We start from the raw sequence: 26338 nt of genomic DNA on the forward strand, positions 1-26338 counted from the left end.
AACTGGTGCCAGGCCTATCCGACCACGAACTACTCATGGATTGAGCCCACCGGGCCCTGGGCCCAAAATCATCGGACCCCAACCGACACAGGGACGTGGTGCTCAGAATGCACGCCTACTCCACAAAAGAACGGATCATGGCGGCCGCCAGAGGTCTGCGCAACGTCACAATGGAAGGAGCGGACATACAGCTTTTTAATGACCTCTCCAGAATGACAGTTAATAAAAGAAGCACGATGAAACCACTTACCACTTACCTCCGCGACCAGGGGGTCAAGCACCGTTGGGGGTTCCCCTTTAAACCTGTGGTGCTCCGCAACGGACGCCACTACACCATCTCAGCCCCTGAGGACGCGAGGGATTTCCTCAAAGCTCTGGGGATTCCCCCTCCACAGAATGACAACCGCCCCCCCCTCCCTCGCTCGGCTGCAGGATCGGACCCCTCGGATACCCCTCGAGCGTCGGAGAGGCTAGCCAGCCAGAGACTCAGCTGATCGACCCGCTCCCCCACCAAGATGCTCCTGCTGCCCCCCGGGTTGGAAGAAGACCGAGGGCACCCCTTTAGGCGCCTTACACGCACCGTGCCCCAACGGCAATCCCCCTCCCTTAAACATACCCCGCAGATTCTCCCGAACACGAAAGCAAAGCCCAGCCATCTGTGCAGCCCAGCCTAGAAGATGCCCCCACTACAGCAAGCTGTCTGCCGGGGATTCCCCCCCCCTCCCTCACTACCACTGACCCCCCAAGACTGTTCGACTATAGAAGAGGACTCCCGACCGCATACCCCCTCATGCCATGCCTTCACCGCCGTCTGTCCTCAAACAGTGGCGACGAACGGATCCAGCCTGCCTCGCATCCCTCTCTGGAGTCAGACACATGTGGACACGGGGACTTATTAAAGATGGCCTCCACGAAACCACCATACCCCCATAAGCACCATGGCGATATACCCCCCTTCCCTCCCCACCACCACTCGTACCCCCCCTCCCCACCCCACCACCCTTACCCCCCTACCCCCCCCCGCCTCTCCTACCCCCCCTCCCCGCCACTCTCCCCCCCCCCCTACCCCTTCTCCCTGCCCCCCCCTCCCTCCCTCCACCCTCAGTACCCTACCTCCCCACACCCCGCCCCCTCACCTCCTTCTCCCCAAGAAACCTCTCTACTCACCCCACTGATTCGCCTGACACGAGAAGGATCTTCCCCGCATCCATCGAGACCAAGCATCCTGCCGCGGAAATCTCCAACTCCTGGAGGACGTCTGCTCCAGGTTCCAGTTGCTTTGCTCTGCTCCCGGCCTTCCACCTGTGGGAACCGGATCCTGCCGCGAGAGTCCGTCGGCGCCTGGTCCCAGAACTTACTGGAGACGCTCCTTATCCAGGGACAGCTACCCGGTGCCTCCTTCTCCTCCGAACCGCGGAGGACAGGTTGTATACATGAACCCTGGCTCCCCTCCTATCTTCCCCACCCCCACCCCCCCAATAGGCTTCTCCCCATTTCACAACGAGAGGGGTCCATGCTCCCCTTCACTGAAGACACCATCGGCAGCACTTCCCCCCCCTCCACAGCTCGTCCGCCCGAAGGCCAAGTCACCTACCCCTCCGGTTTACCCCCTCTTGACAAAGCGTCCCCCTCCCTCCTCTCACACCCCCCTACCCAGGTCCCCCCCCCTATGTCAAAGAGTGGTCTGGCTACTCCGATAGGTTCAGGGATACTCCTGAGCCTAAACACAGCGAACTGATGTTGACTAGCACTCTCCCTGCCCTCCCCACCCCCACCCCCCACCACCCCCCACCACCGACTAGAGCATCGGCAGCATTCCCCTCTCCCCCTCCCCCCCCCCCGCATGCCGGGTCGAGGAAAAGTTCAGCTTAAACTAAACGGCCATCGGGGGGTTCTAATATGATCTAATATGTTCTAATATGGACTAAAGTTCGCATAATCGCTTCCGCATCTCTGAAATGGTGTACATGCATGAACCCTGCCTCTCTCTATCTCCCCCTGCGATAAGGTCGGCTCCCCCCCCCCCTCCCTAATGCTGTTTTAGCAATATGTGTCTCTGGTACATTATACTACACAATATTGCGGTGTTAGGACCTGGAATATGTATGATTATCCCTACTCTAACAAACCCAGGGTCCATATTATACTAGTGCAATGTTGCTGTGTTTGAACCTAAAATATGCATGAATATTTCTGCTTTGACAAACCCACTGCTCAACCCAAATATGTTCTCTGACCCCCCCTGTTTACCCCGGACAATATCCCCCCCCTCTCTTTCCCCCCCTCACTCACTCCCCCCCTCTCCCCCCCTCCCACCTTCTCCCCCCCTCGCTCCCCCCTCCCCCTTCCCCTCCCCCTCCTTCCCCTCCCCCCCCACCCACCCCCCCCTACCTCTTCCCCTCCTGCCCCCCCCCTCCCTCCCCCACATGCTGAACGGTGATTACGGTTTAATTGTCTCCGGTATATTATATTATTTGCAATGTCGCTGTGTTAGGACCTAAAATATGCATGATTATCTCTACATTCACAAACCCAGAGTTCGACTCAAATAAGACCTCTGACCCCCCCCCCCTGTTTGCTTGTGCCACAGATATTGATGCTCCCCCCGGGAAACCACCCCCCCTCTCCCCCACCCTTCCCCCCCCCACTCACCCCCTCCCCCCTTCACTCCCCCATCCCCCTCTTTCCCCCACTCCCCCTGTCCCCCCCCCACTCCCCCCCTCCCCCCTTCACTCCCCCCCTTCCCCCCTCCCCCTTCACCCCCCCTCACTCCCCCCTTCCCCCCTCCTTCCCCTCCCTCCACCACCCACCCCCGCTACCTCTTCCCCTCCATCTCCCCCCCTCCCTCCCCTCCTCCTCCTTTCCCCCCTCTCCCCCCCCTCTCTTGAGCCTAAGGACCGAAAAGGCCCACCTGGTGCACACCAGGACAAGCAATGTCTCTGTAACCTGGCCCAAAAATGCCCAGAACCCTTCACCTTACAAAACTGGCTGGCTACCTATCTCACAATGTTATATACCCCTATCTATGTTTTAGGCATAGCCTCCTATCCAAGTTACCCCCCCCCACCCCCTCCATCAAACGGCGAGGGTGTTGGACCTCGCTCGCTGGTCTCGCCCTGTGTTTGACGCCCCGGAAAGATCTCCAGGGGTTTTTGACCCCTTCCCTTGCCACCATGGTGTCAAGCGGAATCTCTTTTGGGCTCCTGGATAGCCCACTTTCTTTCTCGCCCTTCTGTGTCCTCACCTCCCACCTTCCCCCACAGACCACTGACAGAGGCCCCCCCAGGGATAGTCTGAAGTCCCCCCCGCCCCCGTGCTCTAAGGTTCTACTCACCCCCGACGTGGGAGCGACTCGGGGTCCGGGGTTTACCCCCAGGATTCATCACCCCCCCTAATGGCATCAATTAAAGTAATCTCCCTAAATGTTAAGGGCCTCAACTCGGTCCGAAAACGCAAGTTAGCCCTACAAGAACTGAAAAAAAACTAAAGGCGATATAATCTGATCCAGGAAACACACTTCAATATCCCAGACTCGCCTAACACATTCAAACATACGTTCCCCCAAGCGTTTTACGCATCTTCCCCCAACAAGAAGCGAGGTGTAGCCATACTGATCAAGAACAGCATCCCTTTTGCCCCAACAAAGGTAACCAAAGACCCAGAAGGAAGATACTTACTACTCCAAGGGACACTGTCAGGAACCCCCATAGCCATTCTGAATATGTACGCCCCTAATGAATACCAGACCCAATTCCTCCAGAACCTCCTTGGATCACTAGATCAATCAGTGCTCTCCTCGCTACTGCTAGTTGGAGACGCAAACATGGTCCTAAGCCCAGACCAAGACAAATCCACTCAGCCAGCGACCCCACACACTGCTCAGACACAGAAAAAGGCCAAAAAGATTCGGTAAATCTTGAAAAACTACTCCCTGTCGGATATTTGGAGGGCCCAGCACGTAGGCCAGAGGGACTATACCTTCTTCTCAACCCCCCATCAGTCTTACTCGCGGATCGATTACTTTCTAGGTATCAATAATGTTCTCCAGGCATCCTCCCACTCTAACATAGGCCCAATTACTTGGTCAGACCACGCCCCTATCGAACTCACCCTCTCTCTGCCGTTCGTCAAAACCTCTGCGTACAAATGGAAACTGAACGATTCGCTCCTCAATGACCCCCAGGTGGTCAAAACAGTCAAACAAAAACTAAACACTTTTTTTCAAATAAATAAAGGCTCGGTCTCGGCAGCAGCAATGCTCTGGGAAGCGCACAAAGCCACCATTAGAGGAGACCTTATCTCTTTAGCCTCCTATAAAAAAAAGATCAAACAAAAAGCGCAAAAAGAACTCACTGAAAAGATTTTGGCCCTAGAACTCCAACATAAGCAGTCCTCCTCAAAAAAAGTGTTTAGAACCCTTGATAAGGCAAGAACTGAACTAAAAGTACTGCAGCTTGACGAGGTAGAGAGAGTGCTGAAATGGACTAACCAGAAGTTCTATGATAGGGGCAATAAAGCGGATAAACTCCTGGCCTCGAAATTAAGGGGTGTTAAGACCAAAGCCCAGATCACAAAAATCCGCACCAGAAATGGACAGATAACGTATAATGAGAAAGAAATAGCGCAAGAATTCGCTGAGTTCTATACAGACCTCTACAATCTCCATCCCCCCAGCCAGAAACATGATAGTGCAAAAGCAGCCGCAGAATATCTAACCCAATGTAACCTCCCATCCCTTTCAGTGGAAGAGCTTGAGTTCCTTAACCAGGATATAACTCAAGAGGAGCTATCCAAAGCCATCTCTTCACTTAAAATAGCTAAGACACCCAGGCCAGACGGATTCTCCAACGCTTACTATAAGAAATTCGCAGCATCCCTCTCCCCTTACATATTGGAGATGTTCACTTCCTTCCTACAAGGAGAACCAATTCCAGGTACAATATCGGCAGCCAACCTTGCCATCATTCACAAGGAGGGTAGAGACCCACTACAATGCGGTAGTTATCGACCGATCTCCCTACTCAATACTTACTAATTTGAGTAAGATCCTAGCAAACAGACTGAACCCTATTCTCCCCAGATTGATTCATATAGACCAGGCGGGCTTTGTGTCAGGAAGACAGGCCTCTGACAACACCCGCAAAATTATTAATATTATAGACCACGTTCACCTCAATAAGTCTCAGGCCTTGATTCTAAGCCTTGACGCCGAAAAGGCTTTCGACCGAATCAAATGGTCCTTTCTCGACCAAACTATGCTCCGGTTTGGTTTCTTGGGTCCGTTCCTCGAAGGGGTGCGAGCCCTCTATACCAACCCTACCGCTCTCTTAAAACTCCCAGGAGGGCTCTCCAACCCAATAACGATTAAAAATGGTACCAGGCAAGGTTGCCCCCTATCCCCCCTACTATTTGCCCTATCAATAGAGCACTAGCTTCAAGGATCAGAGCTGAACCCAGCATAAAGGGCATTCCAATCGCAGACAAGGAATACAAAATATCCCTGTTTGCGGATGATGTCATTCTGACCTTGACCGAACCGCACACCACCCTCTCCAACCTCGAGAAACTGTTGGACCAATTTAGTCGAGTGTCCGATTACAAAATAAACACGGACAAGTCCGAGGCGCTCAATATCTCCCTCCCAGACCCTACATGGAAACTCCTACAAACTAATTTCAAATATAAGTGGAATAACTCCCACATTAAATATCTAGGGATAAAAATAGCAAGCTCATACAGCTCGCTATATCAAGCAAACTACCCCCCTCTTTTCCGCCAGATCAAGAGAGACCTGGAGGCCTGGCGTGCCCATCAGATCTCTTGGTTTGGAAGAATTGTGTCCACCAAAATTAATGTCCTCCCCCGATGACTTTACTACTTTCAAACCCTCCCAGTCCCTGTCCCGCTAGCAGAACTGCGAAACATGCAGGCCCATATTCTCCGCTTTATATGGCGGCAACGCAGACCTAGGGTCCCGAGATCAGTGCTTTTGGCGTCAAAGACAAGAGGGGGCCTGGGGGCCCGGATGTAGTCAGATATTACCAGGCGGCCCAGCTGAGGCAGGCAGTGGTATGGAATAACCCCCCAACCTCCAATTGCTGGTTGGAGACACACCACGTGGCCCCCACACCCCTCTCGACCCTATTATGGTCTCAGACCCACAAAAGCAGAAGGGCCCTGAGATTTGACCTTGGAGCAATGAGGTGCACGTGGGCTACATGGATTAAAACCAAAGGGAAACATGGCCTAGCTTCATCCCCCTCACAACTGACCCCCATTTTCGGGAACCCGGACTTCCCACCCGGCTGCTCCCGTACCCAATTCGGCCAATTCCAGGACCTAAATATCAGAGTGATTGCGGATCTGCTGGAAAGTGATGAGGTCCTGCCCCTACAAGAACTGAAGAATAAGTGCTCCTCCCCAGACCTTCCCACCTTCAAGTACCTTCATATTAGGCACTTTCTGAGAGCCCAATCCCCGAGCATAAAATTCCCAGCGCGCACCAGATTCGAGACCCTCTGTCTCAAAGCGGAATATCAGAGAGGCTTAATCTCCGAAGTATACAAAACACTAGAGGCATCTCAATCCCCCCCCCCCCACACACTTCTATATGCAAAAATGGAGCGCTGATCTGAATACCCCTATAGACCTGGAGGACTGGGAGGATATCTGGGAAGCTGCTACCAGAACATCAATTTGCTCAGTCACGAAGGAAAATATCTATAAAATTTTATTCCAATGGTACCTGACCCCGAGTAGACTGAGCCAGATCTACCCAGGCACCTCGGACGTATGCTGGAGAGGATGTGGTCAAAGGGGGGACATGCCCCACATTTCGTGGACATGCCCGGAGATCCAGAGGTTCTGGATCAGGATCCAGAATCTCCTGATTGAAACTTTGGATTTAGAGGTCCCCCTGGACCCCCTGACGTACGTGCTGGGGAAACCAATTGAAGGCCTCCCCGCCCCTATAGCCAGACTCTCCTCGGTGATCCTAACGGCCGCCAGATGCTGCATCGCGGCGGCCTGGAAGCAAGGTAAGACCCCTTCAAGGAGAACAGTAATCAAAAAAATAGACGGGGTCATGAATATGGAGAGACTGACAGCCATGTTGAAGCAAAGAATGCCTCAATTCTATAAAACCTGGGAACATTGGCCGGGGTCGGGGGCCCCGACACTGATGCAAGCCGTGCTCCAACACTAATACCCTTGCGGACGAGGGCCGATGCGCCCCTCCCCACCACAATCCCCTCCCCCCTCCCTTCACCCCTCCCTCCCCCTCTTTTTCCCCATGTCGCTCCCAACTATCCGCCCGTTCCTCGTCATCCCCTCTCTTTTCACCACTGATAACGGGAAAAACAAGGTTAATTGTGTGTTCACAGAATATCTCACTGCCATGTGCCTGTATTTTACAACGAATTGTCATACTATGCTGTGAATGTTATATCATGGTCTACATGTAAGTGCTTCAAAAGACACCAATAAAGAAAAAATATATAAAAAAAAAAAAATACAATTGTCATATTCTCTAGCCTGCTGTACCCATGCTTGGCCACCGGGACTGCTGCCACTCTCAATGTCTTGTTCTAGCCTGCAGTACCTATACTTGTCCATCGGGATTGCTGCTGCTAAACTAAGGAACATTCCAGACCCTGATACCTGACACCTCTGCACCTGTGCTCCACCTCTCAGCCTGCCTATATAAACCTCCCTTTCCTGTTCCTCCTTACCTGTTTATACTGGTTCCTTAGCTCCTGCAAGGTTCCTGTGTTTACTGCTGTGCTTGCTATTGCTAACATCCTGTTCCAGTTTCCTTGTTGCCGACCTCTGCTTGTTTCCTGACTTCGCTACCTGCCGCCTGCCTCAGACCCCTGCTTGTTTCCTGACTTCGTTACCTGCCGCCTGCCTCGGACCCCTGCTTGTTTCCTGACTTCGCTACCTGCCGCCTGCCTGTGATCTCTGCTTGTGACCCCTACTTCGCTCCCTGCTGTTCCTGCCACTGGGATCCATTCAGCCGAAGTCTAATCCTTGACAGAATAAACAGGCCCTACCATGGATTCCGCTGGAACAGACCCGGCTCAGGCTCAGACAATCCATGACTTATAACATATCATGGTTGGTTACCAGGAACAACAAAGACACGTGTTTAATCGTCTTGGCCGCTTGGAAGAACAAGCCGCCACTGCGGAAGCTGAGAATCGTGAACTACGTGCAGCCTTAATCACCTTGTCTGGTCAAAACACTGTGTCTGTGCAAACCGCACCCCGTATATCCCTTCGGGAAAAATTTTGGGGGAAAAAACAATCTTTCCGGAATTTCCTTAATCAATGCAGACTTGTGTTCAAGCTTCAGCCCATCATTTATCATACCGAAGAAGCCCAGGTTGGACTTATCATAAGTGCAACCAAATGACTTGTACCGGCGCTAATAAACACCTTAATATAATTAAGTGCAATAAACAAATGCAATACTTAAAAGGGATGTGTATCCCAGAAGAACACGCTTCTCCACCTTCCAAGGAATATGTACAGATTCCTTACATGAGAAGACTTGATCCACAGGGGGGGGGGAAGGGAGCGGTATTCTCAGGAACACACCAAGAAATAAAAAATATAAACACAGTGATAGTGCAATATGTTAAGACAAGCAGAGAGTGGGTGAATCTTGGCTCTAATGCAATTCCTACTTACAGCATGTAAGATTTAAACAGGCAGTGGTCTGACTCTGTCAGGATGATGTCGGTGTGGGGTATACACAGAGAGGGGAACTTGATAGTAGTTAACTTCATGCGGGATAATCTCAAGGTATAACAGCTCAGGTTCACGTAGGATAATATGAAAGAAAGACGGACTATAGTATAGACCATAAAGTACAGATTTTTATCTCATCACGCAAGGTGCACAAACGTACTTACAATAAGTACTTGAAAGGTATTCCCGTAGCAGTTTCGTGAGACAGTAGAGGGCTTTTTGGCGATGGTGTGCTGGCTGGATAGCTTCCCTTCGCTTCCACCTCCCCGTCGCAGTATGGCGTCTGACGTCACTTCCGGCGGCACGATCTGCTCCTGAGGAAGCTGTTAGAGAACAGCGAAACGCGTTGAGCCAAGCCTTTAGTCCACCAGAGCCCTGCTGCAAGTGAAGACGTGTGAGGTGCCTGCTGCCTATACCAGCGATCGGCTGAGATTCATCTCCCCCGCTCTCCACCGGTTGTCATCCCCCGTGCCGCCGGAAGTGACGTCAGACGCCATACTGCGACGGGGAGGTGGAAGCGAAGGGAAGCTATCCAGCCAGCACACCATCGCCAAAAAGCCCTCTACTGTCTCACGAAACTGCTACGGGAATACCTTTCAAGTACTTATTGTAAGTACGTTTGTGCACCTTGCGTGATGAGATAAAAATCTGTACTTTATGGTCTATACTATAGTCCGTCTTTCTTTCATATTATCCTACGTGAACCTGAGCTGTTATACCTTGAGATTATCCCGCATGAAGTTAACTACTATCAAGTTCCCCTCTCTGTGTATACCCCACACCGACATCATCCTGACAGAGTCAGACCACTGCCTGTTTAAATCTTACATGCTGTAAGTAGGAATTGCATTAGAGCCAAGATTCACCCACTCTCCGCTTGTCTTAACATATTGCACTATCACTGTGTTTATATTTTTTATTTCTTGGTGTGTTCCTGAGAATACCGCTCCCTTCCCCCCCTCCTGTGGATCATGGACTTATCATAACCCTGCTCAAGGATGAGGCCCTTGCTTGGGTCTCCCCTATGTTAGAACAAGATAGCCCACTACTAAGGGACCTGGAGGAGTTCATCGAAGCCATGAGTCTTATTTTTGATGACCCAAATCGTAGTGCAACCGCTGAGGAAACTCTGAACAATCTTCGTCAAGGAAGATGCTCGGCAGCTGAATATGCCGCTGAATTCCGCAGATGGGTTAACGATACTGATTGGAATGAGGCCGCGCAGAAATATCATTTTCGGCAGGGTCTCTCGGAGCAAGTTAAAGACGAACTAGCCCGGGTGGAGCCCCCAGAGAGATTTCAGGACTTAGTCCGTTTATGCATCCAAATTGATCGCAGGCTTAAGGAAAGACGATTGGAGAGACAGGGGTTCATGCCAAGCAACCCCGGGTTTAGAGATGTCAGTACCCCAAGACGTTTCAGGGAGACTGAGGAGGAGCCGATGCAAGTAAATACACTGCGGGGACCCATCTCAACCGGGGAAAGGAATAGACGCTGAACAGAAGATCTCTGTTTATATTGCAGAAATGATGGGCACTGTCTCGCTGATTGCCCAAACAAGTCCAGGCGGTCTTATTTCCAGAGCCCTAGGAGAATTTAGCTGCATGCTATTTCAAAGACTGTTTTCTCTGCTTCTCAAGGGAAAGATAACCCTCCTTCGCTACACCCTCACCTCCTGGTTCCTATTATAATCGAGGAAGGAACACATCGTTTTTCAACCACAGTAATGGTCGACTCAGGGGCGGCAGGGAATTTTATGGACATAGAATTTGCCAAGAACAATTCGGTGTTATTTGTAGCCAAGGAATCGCCAGAAAGGATGGAAGTCGTTGACGGTTCTCCCTTGAGCTCTGGACCTGTTACCCATGTAACCAGTAACTTAACACTAATCATGGAGCCCAATCACCAGGAGAAGATTTCTTTTGGTCTCACTCCAACACCTTTGTTTCCAGTGATTCTGGGAATTCCATGGCTCATGATCCATAACCCACTAATTGACTGGAAGACAAAGATCCTCACGTTTCCCTCGGAGCACTGTCAGCTAGCCTGTCTACCTAAAACTCCTATACCAGAGTGTGTAGGAATACATAAGATTTCCTCGTCTCAAGAAAATCTTCTGCCGGCTCCTTACTCTGAGTTTTTAGATGTGTGTGACAAGAAGAACGCAGATACGCTTCCCCCACATCGCTCTTATGACTGTCCCATTGAATTATTACCGGGTGCTGCCATTCCGTTTGGAAGAATCTATTTCCTCTCAGAACCGGAATTGAAGGTCCTCAATGACTACCTACAGGAGAACCTATCAAAGGGTTTTATCCGACCCTCTACTTCTCCAGCAGGCGCTGCGCTCTTCTTCGTGGGAAAGAAAGACGGTTCTCTACGCCCCTGCATTGACTATCGGGAACTAAATAAGATTATGGTGAAGAACAGGTACCCATTACCTCTGATTCCTGAACTATTGGAAAGAATTCGGTCAGCCAAAATTTTTACCAAATTAGATCTCAGAGGAACGTATAATTTGATCCGCATTCGACCCGGTGACGAATGGAAAACAGGCTTCCGAACCCGTTATGGGCACTATGAATATCTGGTGATGCCTTTTTGACTCTGTAATGACCCTGCTACCTTCCAGCATTTAATTAATGATGTCCTCCAAGAGTTATTGGACCAATTCGTAGTGGCATACCTGGATGACATCCTTGTCTTCTCAGATAACATCATGGATCATCAGAGACATGTTCGAATTGTCCTTGAGCGTCTCCGTAAGTACAAATTGTACATCAAGTTAGAAAAATGCGAATTTGAAAAGACCAGCATGTAATTTCTCGGTTACATCATCTCTCCCGAGGGTTTGAGTATGGACCCAGGCAAGATTCAAGCCGTGGTGGAATGGCCAATCCCTCGAAATGAAAAGGACATTCAGAGATTTGTGGGTTTTGCCAATTTCTATAGACGTTTTATTAAAAATTTCTCTGGCATTATTGCCCCAATCACCCAACTCACACGGAAAGAATTCCCCTTCAAATGGTCTCCTAAAGCGGATGCGGCATTCGAACAATTGAAGTCACTCTTCACATCTGCCCCTATCCTCATCCATCCAAATCCAGAATTACCATTCATCTTGCAAGTGGATGCATCCTACTCCGCTGTTGGTGCCATTCTGTCACAAAGAATTGGACCCAAGATGCTCCTTCATCCATGTGCCTTTTATTCATACCAAATGTCAACAGCTGAACGAAATTATGACATCGGAAACAAAGAACTCTTGGCTATAAAAGCTGCATTCTCTGAGTGGAGACATCTACTGGAGGGGGCCAATCATCCAATTACGGTCTTTACGGATCACAGGAACTTAGAATTCATTCGATCCGCAAAGAGACTGTCTGCGCGACAAGCCAGATGGGCTCTCTTCTTTGCAAGATTTCAGTTCCACATCTCATACCGCCCTGGCTCCAAGAATGGGAAAGCCAACGCCTTGTCACGGTCCTTTCCTAATCCTAGTTCAGACAAAGAGCAAGAAGAAACTATTCTTCCAAAAAGAATTTTTTTTGGGGCGTCACATTCTCTGCCGATCTCCTCACACGAATAAAGGGAGCCTACTCAAATGACACTTTTCTTAAAAACCCTCCTCCGGAAGCAGAACTATTTCTATGTGATGGTCTCTGGAACTGTAAGGATCGTCTGTTCGTCCCTAAGGAGGTAAGATTAGAGGTGCTCCAATTAATGCACGACTCCCGACCCGCTGGTCACCCTGGTGTCCTCAAGACACAGGAACTGTTGTCTCGCTCTTTTTGGTGGCCTAAATTAGCACAAGATGTTAAAGACTATGTCCTCTCCTGTGAGACTTGTGCTAGGACCAAGACCCCTCGAGCATCACCTGTGGGTTTACTGCAGCCTCTTCCGGTTCCAACTCGTCCTTGGGGGTCCATATCAATGGATTTTATTGTTGACCTGCCCCAATCAAATGGACATAATACCATCCTGGTAGTGGTGGATCGACTTACAAAGATGGCTCACTTTATTGCAGCATATAATCTTCCTTCTGCAGACCATACAGCCAAGTTGATTGTGAAAGAGGTGTTTCGGCTTCACGGGGCTCCTGATGAGATCATATCCGATAGAGGGGTACAATTCACTTCAACATTTTGGAGGACCTTCTGTTCCTCTCTAGGAATTCGTTTAAATTTATCATCTGGCTATCATCCACAATCCAATGGCCAGACAGAAAGCACCAATCAGACTTTGGAACAATACTTACGATGTGTTGTTTGTCATCTCCAGGATGACTGGATTGATTTCCTACCATTAGCTGAGTTTTCATACAACAACTCTTTGACCCCCTTTTCTCAAATTATGGATTTCATCCAACCTTTATTCCTCGTTTTCCATCTTCGGGCCCCATTCCGGCAGTTACAGAGAAACTGGAGACTCTGCGAGACATCCAGGAGACCCTCAAAGAGACACTTTGTGAGACTCAAGTAAAGTACTAAAGAGCAGCAGACCAACACTGCAGACCCTCCCCAGAATTTCAAGTCAGGGATAAAGTCTGGCTTTCTACAAAAAAATCTATGTCTAAAGGTTCCAACCATTAAATTGGGCCAAAAATACATCGGGCCATTTCGCATCTCAGCACTAATAAATCTAGTGTCCTTCAGATTAGAGCTTCCTGAGACCATCAAAATATACCCTGTGTTTCATTCTTCTCTGCTGAAACCTTTCCATGAGAACCCGTTTCCTGGATGGAGACTTCCTCCCCCTGAACCTGTCCTCTTGGATAACGAAGAGGAATTCATTGTGGAAAGAATTTTGGATTCCAGGTTACACCGAGGGAAACTACAGTACCTGGTTCACTGGGGGGGCTATGGCCCAGAGGAGAGATCTTGGGAACCCAAAAATTTTGTACATGCTCCACGACTAGTTAAAGCTTTCCACCGACGATATCCAGACAAGCCTAGCAAGGATCGTCCGGAGAACGCTCTTGGGAGGGGGGAGTAATGTCATAGACTACAGTTTGACTAGAGGTGACTGGGGACTGGATCTACTGCACACTCTTTTACTCAAGACAACAAACGGTAAGCTATTCAGATCACACTATGATCCCATGCTTGTTAGCCTGCATAGTTTAACCCCCCACCCCTTTACAACTTCTTTCACTGCAGCCTCTCCCAAAACTGACTGCACAAAACACTGAAACCCTGAATTGACCCTAGCATTGCAATGCAGCAAAACACTTGAAAAGGTACAGGCCCACCCCTGCTGTTTAGTCTGCACACACTCACTCTGCTCACAACAGCTCCTTGCAGCACTGCCTACCTCTGGCATCATGAACCTGCTATGTCTTCTAACTTTTTTCTTTCTCCTGGCCTCATGGAGATGTTACTCCCTCTATCCACTACAAACTCCTCCATCCTTGCCCACACCCAACATCACCATACACCCTGGACTACTCAAAAGCCTTGCACTATCTACTGAATGTTGGTGGAGAACTCTAAAAACCAGCACACCAACCACTGCTCACTCTAATGGAAAACACCACAAATTTACAACTTGCAAACAACTACCCAAATTTCTACTCATACTATTACTCTCTCTAGCAGGTGATATTGAAACTAACCCAGGTCCTCCCATTTCAGCTCTGTCCCATGCCCCTGAGAATTCCACCTTTAAATTCCAAAAAGGGCTATCTGTCGCCCATATAAACATCCGGAGCCTGCTGCCCAAACTGGATGAACTAAGGGCATGGTGCCTTATGCATAAACCCAAAGCCATCGTTCTTACAGAAACATGGCTATCCTCTAAAACCCCTGATGCAAATATCGCCATTCAGGGATACTCCATTTTTAGGAGAGATAGGTCAAAGAGAGGAGGAGGGGTGTTATTTTATATTGCAGACACCTTACAATTTACACTGTAACATTGCCCACCAAGTCCACCCTCTTTTGAAACTCTAGTTGGCAAAAACTGCCTCCCCTTTTCTAAGCCCATCTTGCTTGCTGGCATCTACCGCCCCCCTAAAGCCCCTCTACAATCCTTGACTGATATCACCCAATTTCTTGCCTCCATTTCCTCTCTGAATGAGAAGAGTGAGCTGCTAGTTCTAGGGGATTTCAACTTCAATTGGCTTGACCCTAAAAACCACAAAATCCAGATACAACTCAAGTCACTTAACCTATCGCAACTCATTTCCCAACCCACACGAATAAACCTGAAGTCGCATAACCATTCCTTGCTAGACTGAATTCTCTTCTCAAACCCCAGCAGAATCCAATCCTCTGGCATCCTTCCTGATATTTTCAGTGACCATGCAATAGTGTACTGTGTAAGGAAAATTAAACCGCCCCATTCAAGCCCTAAAGTTCTCCTCACTAGAACATTTAAAAACTTTAACCCACAACAGTTTCTGGATGACCTTACCAACTGCCCATGGCACAGAACCGATTTAATTCCCGACCCTGACTCTACGCTCGACTATTTCCAATCCGAGTTCTTAAAACTCTGCGATACCCATGCTCCACTACGCAAAATAAGGGTACGGGGGGCCCACCTTCCATGGGTTACACCTGACCTTATAGCACTCTACCAGTTCAGGGATGCCTTGTGGAAAAGCTACAAGTAACTGGCACTACCAAGGATCTCAATCACTACAGATGCCTGCGGAACGTGTGCACAAGGCAAACAAGGTATGCAAAAGCACAATATTACTCTGACAATCTCCACCAAAATACATCAAACCCAGCTAACTTCTGGAAGGTTATCAACAATATATTCCAGCCTCCTAACCATCAACAACCAAGTAATATCACTAAGGGGGATATTACTCTGACAAACCCCACTGACATTGCAAATGCATTCAATGATTACTTTGTGGGGTGTGCCACTAACTTATTAGCGAAACGCAGCACAAACCCCAAACCTGAATCTCATCCTGGGAGTACCCCTATAGTCCCACCCCCTCCCAACACTGCCCACAATTTTCAATTTAGCCCAGTATCTGAAGAGGAGATTACACAAGCGCTCCTCAAACTAAAACTAAGCAGCCAATGTGGACCCGACTTACTACAATCTAGGTTCCTACGACTTGGTGCCCCAGCCATTGCCAAACCAATTGCGTCCATAGTCAACTCTATCCTGTCTGCAGGCCATATCCCTAAGACCTGGAAAACTGCCAGAGTTGTCCCAATCTTCAAAAGTGGGGACAAAAACACTGTCTCAAACTACAGGCCAATCTCACTTCTCCCAATTCTATCCAAAGTTATGGAAAAATGTGTCCACTCCCAATTAAGCGATTTCTACACCAAGACAAATTTCCCTAGCCAATTCCAGTCTGGGTTTCGTCCCAAACACTCCACCGTAACTACCCTGCTAAAAGTTTGCAATGAAATCCAGTGCGGAATGGAACGGGGACAACTCACTGGTGCAGTATTCCTAGATTTTGCAAAGGCTTTTGACACAGTTGATCATGTTATCCTGCTTAACAAACTCCAGAGCTCTGGAATAGGGAAACATGCTTTAAACTGGTTTCAGTCCTACCTATCAGGAAGATCCCAACATGTGTCCATCTCAGGCTCTAACTCCAACCCCCTGGATATCACCTGTGGTGTCCCGCAAGGCTCTGTTCTGGGGGCCCTACTCTTCTCAGTGTTCATTAATGATCTTCCCACAGCTTGTAAGGAAGCCTCAATACACATGTATGCAGATGACAAAATCCTGTATGCACACAGCCATAGCCTCTCTGACCTTCAACACATACTTCAGTCTGACTTTTTGAGACTCGAAAACTGGATTTCCCAAAACAAACTGTTTTTAAACACTGACAAGACGGTAACAATGGTATTTGGGACCAAGACTAAATTTGTAAAGCTTCCAGTGACTGAGCTCCTGATTAGAACCAACGCTAAAACCACCCTAACACCTGTCACTAGTTTTAAATACCTGGGCTTATGGTTTGACTCCCACTTAACATTCGGGATGCACATTGATACCCTGACAACCAAGACCTATGCCAAACTAGGGGTACTTTACAGGAACAAATCCTCCCTAAGTCTCCTGGTCAGAAAGCGTATTGCACAGCAGATGCTAATGCCAATTATTGACTATGGAGACATAGTATATGGCTCGGTTCCTCAAACCCACCTTAGCAAACTTGACACCCTCTACAATTCAATTTGTCGTTTTGTTCTCCAATGCAACTACAACACACATCACTGTGAAATGCTCAAAGAACTAGATTGGTCATCACTAGAGTCTAGGCGCAAAGTTCACCTTTCCTGTCTCACCCTCAAATACTTTCTGGGCAAGCTACCCAGCTACCTGAACAAGCTCCTCACCCCTACCACATGCAGTACCTATCACCTGAGATCAGACTCCAAAAGACTATTCATGGTCCCAAGACTCAACAAAGTATCCGGACGTTCCTCCTTCTCCTTCCGTGCACCCCAAAACTGGAACAACCTACCAGAGACTCTCATATCCACCACCAGCTTAAGTTCTTTCAAATCTAAGGCTGTCTCACACTTTAATCTGGTCTGTAACTGTTCCATACGCTCATAATATATATTTTCTTTAACTGTGCATGCAATGTCTTGTATATAATGTATACCTTGTTCATTTATGTAACTGTATTTGTAACCATGTATTATTTTGTTTTACTCTGTGCCCAGGACATACTTGAAAACGAAAGGTAACTCTCAATGTATTACTTCCTGGTAAAATATTTTTATAAATAAAAATAAATAAAAATAAATATTCTCTAGTCTGCTGTACCTATGCTTGGCCAACGGGACTGCTGCCACTCTCAATGTCTTGTTCTAGCCTGCAGTACCTATACTTGTCCACCGGGATTGCTGCTGCTAAACTAAGGAACATTCCAGACCCTGAACATTCCAGACACCTCTGCACCTGTGCTCCACCTCCCAGCCTGCCTATATAAACCTCCCTTTCCTGTTCCTCCTTGCCTGTTTATACTGGTTCCTTAGCTCCTGCCAAGTTCCTGTGTTTACTGCTGTGCTAGCTATTGCTATCATCCTGTTCCAGTTTCCTCGTTGCCGACCTCTGCTTGTTTCCTGACTTCGCTACCTGCCGCCTGCCTCGGACCCCTGCTTGTTTCCTGACTTCACTGCCTGCCGCCTACCTCGGACCCCTGCTTGTTTCCTGACTTCGCTACCTGCCGCCTGCCTCGGACCCCTGCTTGTTTCCTGACTTCGCTACCTGCCGCCTGCCTCTGATCTCTGCTTGTGACCCCTACTTCGCTCCCTGCTGTTCCTGCCACTGGGATCCACTTCAGCCGAAGTCTAATCCTTGACAACAATACAACAACCAACACTATTCAATACACCCATTGATTGCCAGTGCGGTTACCTATGCCCTCAATGGGATCAAAGTAGGGCCCCAATGGCAACAAATGGGCAAACTACTCCCCACCCCTCTACCCCCAACAACCCCCCCAAAACATACAGTAGAGTAATGGGCAAAATACCTATTCTCCAGATCTGGATAATAGTATATTTGTTCACTAAAAATAAAACATTACCCAGCCAGCACACAGTAAATTAAAATGGTACTTACTCCTGCCAGAATGAAGGCCACCCTCGTCCTCATCTTCATTCTCCACATTTTCCATGGGCAGCAACAATAAAATAAAAAAATTAACTACTGGCCATTAACCCCTTAATCACCTATTGTGGTTTGTAACCGATATAGTAATTAAGGGGTTAACCCCACCCAGTGTCCTCCCGGGAGGCCTTACCATCCTCCCTGGGGCAACTACCCCCACCCCCAACCACCTCTACCTCCATCACCAAACATACAAATGGGCAAAAGCACTAGTAGCCAAAAATGGCTAATAGCTCGTTTACTCATTTGTTTTCAAAACAAAATAAAGACACAATAAAATAACATTTACATAACAGTACAATACATTACACAGTAGCTAATAAACCCATTGATTTTCACTGTGGTAAACTATGCACACAATATGGGCAAAGATTACCACAATGGCAATGAATGGGCAACCTAAAAGAAAACAACCACAAAATAAAATACAATTAAATATAAACAAACATTTGCCAAAAACACATTGATAGTCTATGTGGTTATCTACACTCTCAAAGGGGCATAGATAAACACATTGCAAGTCAATGGGCACCTCCCCCCCCCAAAAAAAAATAATACTATTAAATAAAATACAATCAATTTGTTTCTTACCTTTGCCGGGATGAAGATTCATTCTCCTCATCCAAACAGCGGCACCAACTCTTGTCCCACGACACAATGATCATTATCAGCATGATGTGAGGAAGTCCATGATCCTCAGTTGCTTTAAGAGGAGTCCCTGGTGAGTAGTTCTTCTTTCTTTTCTTCTTTCTTTTCTACTAAAGTCTACTGGTACAATGTTCTTTAAAGAACTCCAGCGCTATGTCCACTGAACTGAAAATCCTTTGGGCTGCTGACTTGGCTGGATATAAGAGAAAACATTTGTTCTTTTATTATGAAGCACAGAATATATGGGAGAGAATTCCTGTCTTTTCCATGGCAGCTTTATTAAGTTATCCTGGAACAAAATAATGTTTCAACCTTTAACAGAAACCTCTGCAACTTGGCAAAAAGCTCTCAGAACAACAAATGTATCCTCAAAATTGAGGAAATTAATCATAATGTGCCTTGGGCATGTACAATTTGATATATTTCTTTCATGGCCAATCCTGTGCGCTTTTTCCATTGGAAGATAAAGGGGCATATATTTTAGCTGTAAGAGATCTTGTAATTTAGTAGAAATAAACGTTATAATATTTTTATCAGGTGTACTTCTCCTTTCCAAATCTACAAGTAGGCATTTTGGTGACTAAATAAATAAATACATAAGGCTTTTGAGGTGACTTGGTCATCTAGGTCTTAGTGACAACTATTCCAGTTCCAAAAGTTTGGTCATTTGCTTTGCCAGTTGGTTCTTTAACTCAAAGATATCTTCTCTCAAAAGTGAAACATTTATTTTAGCATAGATGCAATAGGTTGAAATACTTCCTTAACAATGACTTGTGTGACTTCCAGGGAGGTGGCCGGGCAAGACAGCTACTGTCTGTATTGGCTCCTGAAGGGATGAAATAGTAATATTTTACCTCAATGCCCCACAATAATGATTGAGTTCAGCTGACTATTATTTACAATAAACTCTACAAAGAAACAAAGTGCATTTACTGCGAGTCCAGCCTGATCAGAGCTCCCCGGAAGTCAAGATTAAAACTATTGAAAAGGCAAATGTCCTTAAGAGCCCCAAGAAAACTGCTCCTTATTGGATGCAAGGCAGATCACAGGGTGGAGGTCTACATTCCTAGCAGGAGTGGTAGTGGTGGTTGGTTTGAGACCCAAGGTGGGGAGATATCTGCAGAGCCCCACCCCCGGCATACTAATAAATTAAGCCTACTGAGAGGAGGTACCGTCTAGTGTGGGGCAACAAGATATGTGGGAAGTCCTAATAGGATGTGAAACCAGTTCTCTCCTGTGGCTGAGCAGCTGGGGAGTCCTAAACCTGATCTTTGATTAGTCGTATCGCCCGATAAACACATAACAAGTCACCTGACACATGGTCCTCGGGTAAACCCCTGTCCCCTGCTGAACAAGGGGAGGCTCTCCCCTTAAGCAGCTGAAGCCAAGAGGTCTGTGAAGACAGGTTTTCAGGGGTAGGGAGTGAAGTCAACCTAGTGTGTGGAGAGCATTGAGGCGATTACTGTCAGCTTGTAAATACTTGAGATAATGCTGGAGGCCTTAGGGAAAACTATATCTACTATGCAGAGTAAATAGGAAGGTACAATCAATGTTTGCATTTAGACTCAAACACTACGTGAAGGAAAAGGGAGGGAATAAAGGAAAAGGAAAAAAAATTGTATTTAAAGAAATACTCACTCCACTCTCTTAAGATCAGAGCTCTCAGATAAATGGAAACATTTATTTAGCAAAAAACATTAGAGATGAGAGTCTGCGCACAGAAAGTCAACGAATATGAAAAATGCCAAAAATAAAATGTTTTGGCCATGGCAGCTGAAAATTCTAACCCACAGTTCAGCAGAATCTGAGGTGCAGCTAGAATCAATTTCAGAGGGAAAGCTCATTAAAATCCTTAGGGGAGCTATTTTTATTATTTTTTTATTTATAAAAATATTTTACCAGGAATTAATACATTGAGAGTTACCTCTCGTTTTCAAGTATGTCCTGGGCACAGAGTAACCTTATTGATAGAAACTTGGGAAAATACAGAACTCTATTGAGGACGTTAAGGTCCAACTGCAACAACAGAGTTATTTAGATTATGAAAGACCAGCACTAACAAGTGTATATCAAATGTCTCTATTTAAAGTGCAAAAATATATTGTGTCTATTGTAAATATCCGTACAACACAACATACATACCAATGTAACAATAATCATGTGAAAGTTGTCTCACTTTCCCTGCAGCTTTAAGTACAGTTCTTTCACCTCCAAAGTACTAAGGAAAGTTAAAAATAGATCTCCAAGCAAAAATATCTACAGCGTATAGGAAAGAGAAAGAAAAAAATATAGTGCAAAAATGTTTGTGAAAAATATAATTATTGAAAAAATAAAAACCGCACTCACAAACCAGTGTCTTTGGATATGCTGTGGCATTTTCGTTTTGGAATTGTATCCTCGTACAGTATGTCCTCACTTCTCTCAAGGGATCGCAGGAATGGAAAAGAGAAACAAAACAGACATAGCATATACATAGTTACATAGCAGATGAGGTTGAAAAAAGACATATGTCTATCAAGTTCCACCTACGGCATGCTAAATTTAGACAACAGATACTTTATCCTATATTTGTACTTACAGTATATTGATCCAGAGGAAGGCAAACAAAAAACCTCAGTGAAGCATAATACTGATTTAATAGAGAAAATGGTAGTTTAACCCAACTCCATTTAAAACATTAAAATATTACAAATAATACAGGGGCTTTGTTGCACAACGGTCCTCACCGCAAAACGCTGACACAGTCTGAGTCTCTCAGTTAATGCCGCATCACGTGATATTCACTGGTCTCGTCTCATGGCACTTCAGCTCCCCAGATCTCTGTGAGGTCATTGCTCTCCAGCTACACTGTCTCTGTCTCTGTCGCAATCAACAGAGTGGAAGAATTTCATAGGCTGAGCAAAGGACTTCAAATAATGAGGATGATATAACAGAATGACTATCAGTGGGATCTCGTTCAGTCCAAAGAGCTTCTGGAAGCAAAAGTGGATGATCTAGAAAACAGATTCAGAAGAAGTAATCTGAGTTTTTCTGGAATTCCTGAGAATACAGTATCCCTCAGAACAAGCTCTTTGCCATCGTAGCAGAAGAAATTCCTTAGACATTGGGACTGGAACCTCATGATCTACAGTACCTCTCGCATTAGATCGAGTTCATAGAATCGAACCCCAAGGGCTCCAGAGGAGAAAAGACCTTGGATGACGATTACAACGTTCGCCAACTACCCAGAGAGGAGAAAGTTCTTTGCTGTTACAGGAAAAGTAACACAACTGCGGACACAAGATTCCCTGGTTTATGTTTTTCAAGACTTTTCTGCTGAGCTTTCCAGAAGACTGAGAGAGTTCGGTAAATTATGTTCTGAGTTGTTCAAAAAAGGCAAATTGACCTTGGCTTATCCGACCAAGCTAAAAGTTTTCACATAAAGGTGTAGAAATGATCAAAACTCCCAAAGAGGCTTGCAAGATTACAATGGAATCCATGGCAAATGTCTCATAAACACCAGTGCTTGTTCTTCTGAGTTGAAGTATTCCAGAGGACCATAGTAATATCTTCAGTGCTGATTGGCTAGATTATTGTACATATGTGGACACACAATGAGCGTTATGACAAGGAAATAAAATGATGCACTTAAGTTTGCTGCATTGTTTTATATATCAGCAATAAATATTTAAATTACATAGGCAACCCCAGGCCCAACAACTAATTAATTTTCCTTTCGGAATGCGAGTTGACAAAGTTCTTGAGATTCTATTGAACCTCCTAGTTCACGGGTTATGGTTAATGTTACTAACGTCTACAATGGCAAAAAGGGCCAATAATGCCAAAGGCAACTGAGATTTTAGTTAGCATGTTTTTAGTAAGAGGGTCAAAGAAAGGGACGGATTTGAATGATCGCACTGGTTATACTTTTGAATGGGCACATAGGCACTTATTCCTAAAACAGTTGATTCTATGATAAAACTGGTATCATGGAATGTCCAAGAGATAAATTCCCCTGTCAAAAGGGCAAAAATGTTATCCAATTTAAATCGCCTAAAAGCTGATATTGGCTTCCTTCAGCAGACACACCTAACTCTTAGCATGAGAAATTGAAAAAAAGGGTGGGTTGGAGAGTGTGCTCCTTACAATAGTAAAAAAAGAGGTACTCCTCGTTTTACGAAAATCTGAATCAGAGGATATTGGAAAGTACACCTGACTCTGAGGACAGATTTTAACTCGTTAAGGCATTTCTAGGAAACATACACAGTCTAAGCAAGCTCAAAACCCAAACCCACTACATTGTATATACAGTAGGGCCCCGCTTCTCGGTGTTTCACGTCTTGGTGATCCGTCAATACGGCGGTACCGAGAAGGGGGCCGCCATGTCCGCGCATGCGCAGAACAGGGGCTGCCGAGGTCGCGCATGCGCAGAACAGGGGCTGCCGAGGTCGCGCATGCACAGAACGGGGCTGCCGAGGTTTCGCATGCACAGAACGGGGGCTGTCGAGGTTGCGCATGCGTAGAAGGGGGGACTGCAGGTTCTGATTTCCGGCGATTTTCGCTCTGCGGCATGGCCATAGATCAGCACCCGCCATATTAGTGGGGCCCTACTGTATATATATTTGTGTCATTTGGAGCGCTGCTGGGTTTTGTGACCAAATGTATATAACAAAAGACAAGAGAGACCCCAATGCTACATCCAAAACGACAAATTATTTAGTACATTAATATGTATTTTATCAATATTCTTTCTTCATAAATATGGGTCATTTAGTTCAATACCGTGGCCAAAATATTTTATGCCTACAACCACGTCACGGTAAACCCATTTCAGTAGGTCCTACACTACCAATATTATGCACTCTCATGCATTTCTTCATCTGCATAGGGAGGAGGGAAAACAAATACTAGACCCAAACGCATGGGGTGTGACATATATGCAGTGCCTCATTATATGTGTTATGTAGGAGCTATAGCACATTTAAAACTGGTTATAAAACAGAAGTGCCCTGATAATTATAGTGAAAATAAAATCTACAAAAAAACAGTGCAAAAAAGATATATATATATCTACACTTTCCATGCCTATGGCAGCAGCTACATCTCCATTGTGCTTCTTACATTTTAACCCTTTAGGCACTGCATATATGTCACGCACGCCATGCATTGGGCTGCAGTATTTTGTTCCCCCTTCTTTTAGAAGCGGTTTAGAAGTAGCGGTTTGGCAATAGAGAATAGGATTTTTTTTCCTCACATTTAATTTCGCTACTTCTGAACATACCAAACCGTGCAGTTTGGCAATCACAACTTCGGAGCTACGAGAATAGGCCCCGTAGTAGTTTCAATAAGGCGCAATATGATGCTTAACAAGAAATTAATTCTAGCAAATCAAACGGTAACTAAGGCATATGGGGCCTTATTCAGAGAACATTCATAAAAAAATTCACCAGGGATTTTCAAATGAATGTTTTTTGGCCGTTGCTATCACGGTATTCAGAAAGGCTCGAATACCTGTGATAGCAGAATGGCCAAACCTGGCGAGTTGCTGCCAGCGAGAGCCTCGAGCCTCTGCAAAGGCAAAAACCAGCGATTCATTTCTGCTGCAGAGAGAGCAGCTCTGAGAGAGCCGCCTCTCCCAGCGGAAATGTCGCCCGAAATTTATTTATTTAAATATACATTCCTTTAATAGTGTAGAGGTGCAGGGGGTTTCCGGAGCTGAACCATGTTATTTTTGTGTCCAGGGACCCCCTGCTTCCCGAGATACAGGCCTCTTTATGGGGTGCCGGTATCTCCTATGCAAGGAAATGTCCCGGTCACGTGACGCGGGACATTTCAATGCAGAGGGATACCGGCACCCCATAATGGGGCCTGTATCTCGGGAAGCAGGGGGTCCCTGGACACAAAAATAACATGGTTCAGCTCCGGAGACCCCCTGCACCTCTACACTATTAAAGGAATGTATATTTAAATAAATATGTAAAAACACATCAATACACGCCCCCCACCCCCCTCCCCCCTGTCCAAATCCATACAGTACAGTAATGGGCAAATTAACTATTATCCAGATATGGATAATATATTATTTGCCCATTATTAAACACTGCAGTCGCATACATAAATAAAATAAATAAATACAGTTATACTTACCACAACAGCAGGTCCCTCTGTCTTCCGTTGCCAGAAAGCATATATTGAAAAAAAATACATTCTAATGGTCCCTAACCCCTTAATCACCTACCCACCCTGACCCGTGAGGCCTAAGCACCCACCCCAGACTGACTATACCCACCCTATACCCATTGAGTAGTATAGTGGTACATCATACCCATATAATAATAATATGGGCATGATAAGCCTTTATAGCACTCAATGGGCACCCTAATAAAAATACAGTAATACACAAGACACACAGTAATAAAACCTAACTATACTCCCAAAAAACACACTTCACTAAATAAAATCAGTAGCCAGCTAATCCAATCAATAGAAGCAATTACAACATCAACAATGAATTAATTAAACCATTACCCAATCAAAGCAATTAATCCCTAAAGCAACTCAAAATGAATAGTAACACTAACCAATGTAAACAATGAATTAATTCTACAGTAATTAATGCAACCATTAAAAGACAAATAAATACATTAAAACTATCTCTGAAGTATCCATAAAACACATTAGCTAACATAATATAACTTTAAGTACAAGCGAACACCAATCGCAAACCTTTTAATACATTAACCATAAACAAACAATCACATCCACATCAATAACAAGCGAGAAATGCCCCCCAAATATTGGCATAATAATGTATTAATCTGTACCCGAAAGAGGTACAGATTAATATATTAGCAGTCAATGTGCCTCCCCCAAAAAATCAAAAAACACACCCAAAAAATAGACCTGTAAAAAGAAACATTTACAAACATAGAATATCTTACTTACCATTAGAAGCGGTGGCCCTCCGACTCCCGGGGTAACAGGAAGCTCACGTACCTTGAAGGCCTCCAACAGCATCCGATGCCATCATCCATCAGGATCCGGCTCAGGTACCCCAAACTTCTTTTTTCTTTCTTTAATCACCGTCTTCTATCTTCATCTGTAACCATATCTTGTTGTTCTTTATCTTCTTTCTTCATCTGTCAATCCATAAAACCCCATGTTTAATCCCAGCCGATGCTGTCTCGTCGGCTTCTTGGGCTCAAATGAGGCGTCACGGCCTTAAATATGGCTTGTGACGTCACATTTACCCTCACAATGGTTAACAGCCACCTGATTGGCTGTTAAAACCATGTGCAGACTAAAAATTTTTTTTTTTCTGTGACGTCACTTAAAGGGAATGATGCCAG

General features: G+C 46.2%; 1 long non-coding RNA gene across 2 annotated transcripts in view; it reads right to left on the reverse strand.

The window, feature by feature from the left end:
• LOC142488708 (uncharacterized) overlaps positions 1 to 21738 on the reverse strand; it is a 41027-nt gene extending 19289 nt beyond the window's left edge. The window contains exons 1-2 of one of the 2 annotated variants that reach the window (XR_012799600.1): positions 21589 to 21738; positions 18954 to 19203 (exon numbers count right to left, since the gene is read on the reverse strand). This is a non-coding gene — a long non-coding RNA (uncharacterized LOC142488708). Of the gene's footprint in view, positions 1 to 18953; positions 19204 to 21356; positions 21539 to 21588 lie in introns of those variants that run through there. The other variant, XR_012799601.1, reaches the window with a different exon arrangement.
• Positions 21739 to 26338: the final 4600 nt, after the last annotated feature.

This window comes from Ascaphus truei, chromosome 2 (genome assembly GCF_040206685.1).
Source record: "Ascaphus truei isolate aAscTru1 chromosome 2, aAscTru1.hap1, whole genome shotgun sequence".
Lineage (NCBI taxonomy): Eukaryota > Metazoa > Chordata > Amphibia > Anura > Ascaphidae > Ascaphus > Ascaphus truei.